Source organism: Pinus tabuliformis, chromosome 4_1 (assembly GCF_031772625.1).
Source record: "Pinus tabuliformis cultivar Carrire ecotype Pingquan chromosome 4_1, CPIR1, whole genome shotgun sequence".
Taxonomy (NCBI): domain Eukaryota; kingdom Viridiplantae; phylum Streptophyta; class Pinopsida; order Pinales; family Pinaceae; genus Pinus; species Pinus tabuliformis.
The window spans coordinates 167,520,847-167,528,951 of NC_142303.1; positions in this window are offsets into that span (position 1 = coordinate 167,520,847).

Sequence of the window (8,105 nt, forward strand, 5' to 3'; positions counted from 1 at the left end):
GACCTTTTTATCAACAAAATAAACTCTATCCCCTTTATCTTCTAAGAAATAAATTGAAAGCAAATTCTTTTTCAAACCTGAAACATATAATATGTTGTTGAGATGTAGTTTCGGTCCATTCTCCAACTTCAAAGATGTTGATCCCAAGCCTCTAACAACATAGCTTTTGTTGTCTCCTAATTCCACTACATGTGAAGATGGTTCCTTTGATAGAGTTTGTAGTTAATTATTTTCCCCTGTCATATGCCTTGATGCTCCACTTTTAATGATCCATGCATTATCATTATTAAGTGATCTTATAAGTTAAGCTAAGAAACCTTGACTTTTGACCTTGTCGAATAAGTAGTAGAGAATCTTCTTGATCCATCTTCCTATAGAATCAAATCCCATTCTTATCAAAGAGGGAGTAATAATTTCCTTTAAGCCAATGAAGTGATCCTCAATCTTCTTCGACCTTAGCTTCGATACCATGTTGAGAAATCAATGCTAGTAGGATTAGGATTAGATTTCTCTTTCTTGATAATTACTTATGAATTATGTTGGATTCATTTACTTATTTTCTATATTATATTTCATCAAGAAATTACCAAATTATGAGTGCATGAATATCACAAAATCACAAGAGGCAAGATGTAAGCACTCTCTTAGGGGAAAACCCCTATCTAGGGGAAAAGTCAGTCAAAATTTCTTCCTTCAATAGTTTCCATTGAGACTCTTCAACCTATAGACAAAGACCTCCACACCAAGCTAGCCTCTCCTTCTTCAATCCAACCTTTGACCTAGAAACAATAACACTTTGACCGTAGCAACTTCGAGTTGGAAGCTTCCATTATCAACAACAACTTCGACTTTGACAAGGAGTCTTTGATCTCCTAAACTAGCCCACACGAGAGAGAGAGACACCAAAAATTCGATTTTGTTCTTGACTTCTTCCCTGACCAAAATCGTACTCCTTTTAGCCTCCTTATTCATTTTCACACTTTTCCTAGCTTCCAGCTTCAGATATCGAACTATGTGTGAGAGAGTTAGATGCTCCAAATGAAGTCTACCAGTCTTGTATATATAACCTTCCAATGAGGTCGAGTTGTCTTCCTTGAGGCCGAATTGATCTTCTAGAGGCTGACTTGGTGTGGAGGTTACATAATTCATTTTGACTAAAAAATAATTCTTTTTACATCATTTGAAAGCCCAATAAGGGTCTCATAAAATATACAATGACTCTAATGACTCTTTATTAATCCTAGGAGTCTGTAATGGGGACTTTGACTAATAAAATGATGACCCAAGCATGAAAACCATGCTTTAATAAGTCATTGTAACAATAATAAATATTCTTTTGACAAATACATTTTATGAAGACCGAATCTAGTTACATTTTTCAATAGAGATAGCCCGGAGAACAAAAAAGAACTTGCATCTTGTGGTAACTGCTGTCGTAGACATTTTTGCAACAGGTGTAATCTTCGTAGCTTGCAGTCCGTTATTAGTCCACACAATGCATATTTTAGTTATGTTATTACTCCTCTTCAATCTGGTTCTCCTACTGTGTGGTGAGATTTAACAAACATATTACTATAGTTGTCAACAAACTATTCGATGGGGTGACCCTGGAGAATTGAGATGTGGACTCTAGACTCTCGAGAACTGAGATGTGGACTGTGGACTCTGGAGAATTGTTTTAGCCGCAGAGCAGAGTGAGAAATATCCTCTTGTTAGATATGTGCATGAATGAGGCATTTTCTTGTGTGATTAATTAATGAACTTGTACGTGATTGTTGTTGTCATGACACTATTGTGAGGTAGAAAGAGCTACGTTCGACACTAGATGTTGGCGTTTCTTTTCTGTTGTTGAGTTCAACATTTACGAGAAGCACTTCTAGAATTTCCCTCGCCATCTTCCTCAGACAAAGTATATAATCGTTATGCTCCTTTTGAAGAAGGAGAAAACGATGAATACATAGCACAATTATTGATCCTCCGACAATTTCTTGCCTTCCATATTTAAAATGCTCAAAACAAATATACTTTTCTGAAACAAACATTAATTATGTTGAAATGCTCTTGCGTTACTGCGTTTCTAGCTTGCAGCTCTCTTGAACATGTTACATAGAGGCTAATGGTGTATTTTTGCATTTCCTACGCTCCAAGCCACATCAGGTTTTGCATTTGATTGGTGGCTCTGCCATTACTAAGGTCTTACAATAACATTTTACCAGTCCTCTGCGCAACAAAGGAAGAGACCATCAACAATGTATGTGACATTGTGATAAAGCAATTAGCATTGCCAATGGCGACTACTTTGACAACAGATTAAAAGGTTAGTGAGTTGATGAGCATTAGCTTCGAACCATTAATGGAGTCGACTGTTACTTGAATTAGAAGTGCCTTGTGAAGATATAATGCACAAATAATAAAACTAATTCAGATTGGAGCAATTCATGGGTATCTGTGATATGGTGATTAGCGAAATGGAAGCGTGAAGAGAATCGTGACTGTACAACGCACATTGGTGTGGAGATAGCTGTCGATGAGCCATGAAAACGAAGCTGCGAGCAAAAAGGTTTGTACAGGATGATGTTTTCTATTTTTAATCTTGTATGAATGCTACGATGAGATTAATCTTTGTGTAGAAATCTAAAGCATTTATCCCAAGGTCGTTCGAAACATGTGTACCAATAATATGAACGATGGTTTGCAGCCACAGCAGCAGCAGCAGCTGCTGCTAGGGATGCATTACCATTAGAAAATTATATTTTTTTCACGAATTTGAATTTGATATGGCGGTTGTTACATTCATTTGGAATTTATTTTGATTTCACTTAATTTATTTAAAAGAGTTCGAATGGTGTACTCAAAACAAATGCCCAGTTCTTACCAATTGCATGGGTGTTGTATGTTTAGTGATATTTCTTGATTAATTACAAATCATTATTTTTATAGTAGTAGTTATATCGAAATGAAGAATCATATTGATATTTTTAATATCTTAGGTTGGTATTCCAAATAAATTTTTTTAACGTATTTTTATGGGTTTAATGGTTAAGAGCATGTGTTTCCTGAGGTTATAGGTTCAAAATCAAAGGGGGTAGAGTATGTATGCCTTCGTAGACTTAGTAGTCAAATCGCTGAATGGAAGTGGGTCCCTTGTTCCACAAACAAAAAGGTCTCATACACCAATTTGGTGTCTCACTTGATTGTACCCTTAAAATAGATATTATTATTATTATGAAACACATAAGAACATCCAAACTTAATTTAATGGGATAGGCACTTTCATGGCAAAAGAAATAACCAATACATGTTTTATTTAAAATCATGTGCAAACTAATCATTTTTGAATTGATGTGATCAAGGCAACTTTCTGCCACTTTGTCTTTTTTTTAAGATTATATATGAGAAAATTATACATCGTATTAAATATATTATGTATTATGGAATTATAAAAAACGGAATATATATTTATTTTAATCGTAGGAATAAGTAAAATGAAGATAAGTTATTTTAATTATTTATTATTATTTATTTAAAGGAAGTCCATTACTAAGGAGACTCCATTATTATAGAATTATGTTGTCCACTTACGAAATTTTCCAATTTGGTATTTATATGGCCTATATGTTTTGTAAAATATAGATGTGATTGTATTATTATGTTGGTTTTTATTTGTTTCAAGTTTTTTAAAATATTATTTTGTGATATGGATTAAAATAATTTAATTTAATAATTTATATATTGATATATTTTTAATTTAGTAGTTTTTTAAGATAAAAAAAAAATAATTTTTATTAATTAAATTCATTTTTATAATTAAGAGGTAAGTTGATATCTTTTGTTCATTTATTATAAATTTATATAATTAATAGTTTTAATAATATTTAATAATAATAATAATAATTAATAATTAATAATTAATACTACTACTAATATCAATCAATTAATTTAAATAGATAAATTAATAAGAATTATTAAACAATAACACGATTAAATATTAATAAACAATAATATTATTAAATATGAATATTATTAAAAATAAATAATAATAATATTAAAAATAAATAACATATTTTATTAATTTTAATATTAATAATTTTAAAGAACATTAATAACAATATTTTTTAATAATTTAATTATAAATAAATGACCTTAAATCAATTATTAATTAATTAATACTACTTAATAAATTAATAAAAAATATTAATAAATTTATAAAGTTGAATATGGTCAACCATGGTTGAATCTGGTCAACCATGTTCAACCATGCGCAATCAATGTCAACCACTATCAACATGATCAACTAGGATCTTCCATACATGCTCCACCATCATCAACCATGGTCATAATGGTTAATCAATGTCTCTATAGTGAAGCATGATCAATGATGGTTAATCATGCTTGAATATGGTCGACCATGGTCAATGTCTTTATGGTCAACCACAGTCAATCATGGTCAACCATGATCAACCATGGTCAATGATGGTCAACCATGATTAACCATGGTTGAATTTCATCAACCATGATCAACCTTGATTAAAGTCTCTTTGATCATGATCAATGATGATGGTCAACCATGGACAACCATGGTCAATCATGGTCAACCATGTTTTATAAAATCAACCATGGTCAACCATGGTCCAACATCGCATTGTGACAAGGATTGTCTCAATATGAAAACGAACTTTGGTCAACCATGCTTATTTTAGTGTTTATAATATTTATCATAGTGTTTATATATCTTGGATTTATAACATTAGTCCATTGGATTTAATATTATTCCCTTTTCTTCATAATCCCTTAGGGTTTTGGTTTTAATCCTTTAGGTTTATTATTCTCTTCGATTTATAATATCAATCCCTTGGGTTTATTATTCCCTTAGGTTTATAATATCAATCATGGTGAACCATTGTCAAGCATAGCCAACCATGGTTAAATGTTGGATTGTGACAAGGATTGTCTCAATATGAAAATCAACCATGGCCAACCATGTTTATTTTAATGTTTATAATATTTATCTTAGTGTTTATATACCTTGGGTTTATAATATTAGTCCCTTGGGTTTAATATTATTCCCTTGGGGTTTTAGTATTAATCCATCGGGCTTATTATTCCCTTCGGTTTTTAATATCAATCTCTTGGGCTTATAATATCAATCATGATCAATCATGGTCAATCATAGCCAACCATGGTTAACTATGGTTAAATGACGCATTGTGACAAAAATTGTCTCCATGTGAAAATCATGGACAATCATGGTTAATCATGGTCAGCCATGGTTGATCATGGTCAACCATGTTTTATAAAATCAACATGGTCAACGATGGTTAATCATGGTCAACAATGGTCAATCATCACATTGTGACAAATATTGTCTCAATATGAAAAACATCCATGACTAACCATGGTCCAACATCGCATTGTGACAAAGATTGTCGCAATATGAAAATCAACCATGGTCAGTGATGGTCAACCATGGTCCAATGTCGCATTGTGACAAATATTGTCTCGATATGAAAAAACATCCATGGTCAACCGTGGTCCAACATCACATTGCGACAAATATTGTCTCGATATGAAAATCAACCATGGTCAACCATGTTTATTTTAGTTTTTATAATATTTATCTTAGGGTTTATATAAATTTGGTTTATAATATTAGTCCCTGGGATTTAATATTATTCCCTTAGGTTCATAATCCCTTAGGGTTTTAGTATTAATCCCTTTGGTTTATAATATCAATCATGGTCAACCGTGGTCCAACATTGCATTGTGATAAAGATAATGTCTATATGAAAATGAACTATTGTCAACCATGTTTATTTTAGTGTTTACAATATTTATCTTAGGGTTTATATAACTTGGGTTTATAATATTAGTCCCTTGGGTTTAATATTATTCCCTCGAATTCATAATCCCTTGGAGTTCTAGTATTAATCCCTTGGGTTTCTAATATCAATCCCTTGGGTTTATAATATCAATCATTGTCAACCATGGTCAATCATAGCCAACCATGGTCAACCATGGTCAAATGTCACATTGTCACAAAGATTGTCTCAATATGAAAATCAACCACGGTCAACCATGGTTCACTGTCGCATTGTGACAAAAATTCTCTCGCTTATGGTATTTATCTTAAGGTTTATATACCTTGGGTTTATAATATTAATCGATTAGGTTTAATGTTACTCCTTTCAATTTATAATGCCTTGGGTTTTTAGTATTAATCCCTTAGGTTTATTGTTCCCTTGGGTTTATAATATGAATCCCTTGGGTTTATTAATCTAAGGGTTCACATTATTATTTAATTTTGAATATTATTTAATATTCAATAATAATAATAAATATTAATTTGCTGTAATATTATTTTTATTAATTATTATTATTAATTATAGCGATAATAATAATATTTTGGTTGTAATAGTTTTTTTCCGTATTATTATCTCTTTCTAACCTAGGTAAGCATATTGTTCTATTATTGGGTGCAACTCAACCACAAAATTCCTATCATTTTGTGCTTGTCATTTTTCTTATTACAATACGTTTTTTTGTTCTTATATTTATTATATTAATATTATTGAAAATAACATTAATAACATTAATTCTTAATATTATTGATAATTGATATATGTGCTTATTGATTTTTATCAACCACATTTATTAATGTGCTTGTGCTAATATATTATATTGGGAATTTGCTCCTATAACAAATAATATCTCATATTTACTCTTTTGGTGTATTAGGATTAGAAGATTCAATGTATGGATGTTTTTTGGAGACTTAGGAGAGTCACTATATGATGTTTGTGGTGTCTTCAAACTTACTTTTAACAACATTTCAAGTAGATTTAAAAAAAGTTTTAAGAAAATTTAAAAGATATTTTAAGCATGTATTTTTCTCAAAACATGTGCTTTGTATGATGTAATTAGTGCGAGGACTCATAAAATTTTGTATAAGTTGTAACCTAAAATATGTGTTTTGTATAAGGTAGTTAGTCCAACAACTTAATTCCATTTATGAATCATGAAGCATGTATTTTGTATGTTAACCTTGACACTAGGACTCGACTCCATAAAATTCTAAACATGTCCCAACTCAAGGATTATATATATATATATATATATATATATATATATATATATATATATATATATATATTTGTTTTATTTTTAATGAGAAATATTTTTTTATATTTCATATAAGGAATATTCATTTTTGATACTTCTAGGGATTATTTAGACAGAAAGTTTGAGTTCAATGTCACTTACAAATATTAAACACAGGTGGAAAGGATAACATCATTTCTCCCAATTACTCAAATCCAATTGATCTTATATATATATATATATATATATAGAGAGAGAGAGAGAGAGAGAGAGAGAGAGATTATCTTGAATGGTTTGGAGGAATGTTTTCCTATCCACCTAGGTTGAATTCCCATAAGTGGCATGTTGAGATCATGAATTTGAGCCTTGTCCTATGGAATATCTTACCCTTGCCTAGGTATTGGAGGGTGGGGTGATTTGTTACATGATATATCTATATCTATATCTATATATATATATATATATATATATATATATATATATATATATATAAGAGAATTTTGGTCGTACATATATTAAAATTTTAAAAATGTATGATGATAATGATGATGATTATCATTCATTGAAACCAACTTTGGTTTTATAGTAAATAATTTATTTTCTTTAAAATTTTACTTTTATGTGTAGAGAGAAACTTTCCTAAATCTCCATAATTTTGACAAGTTAAAATGGTAAGAAGGTTGGTGTTCTCACAACTATTCTAAAATTTAAATTTAAAGTAGGCATAGAGAAGGCATTTGAAGAAAAAGTATTTTGCATCTTGCACTTTAGTGTTACAAAAATGATAGTTTCTTTCATCCTACACTGATTTAGGAACAACCTAATGCATTATTTCCTTATGGAGTTTACAATATTATTCAAGTGATATTGATTTGTTTTTATTTAAACTAATTACAATACAGAGATACTTTTAATTCTCTATATTGAATATAATGAACTCATATATATATATATTCCAAGAAAATAATTTTATTATATATTAAATATATATATATGCAAAGAAAATA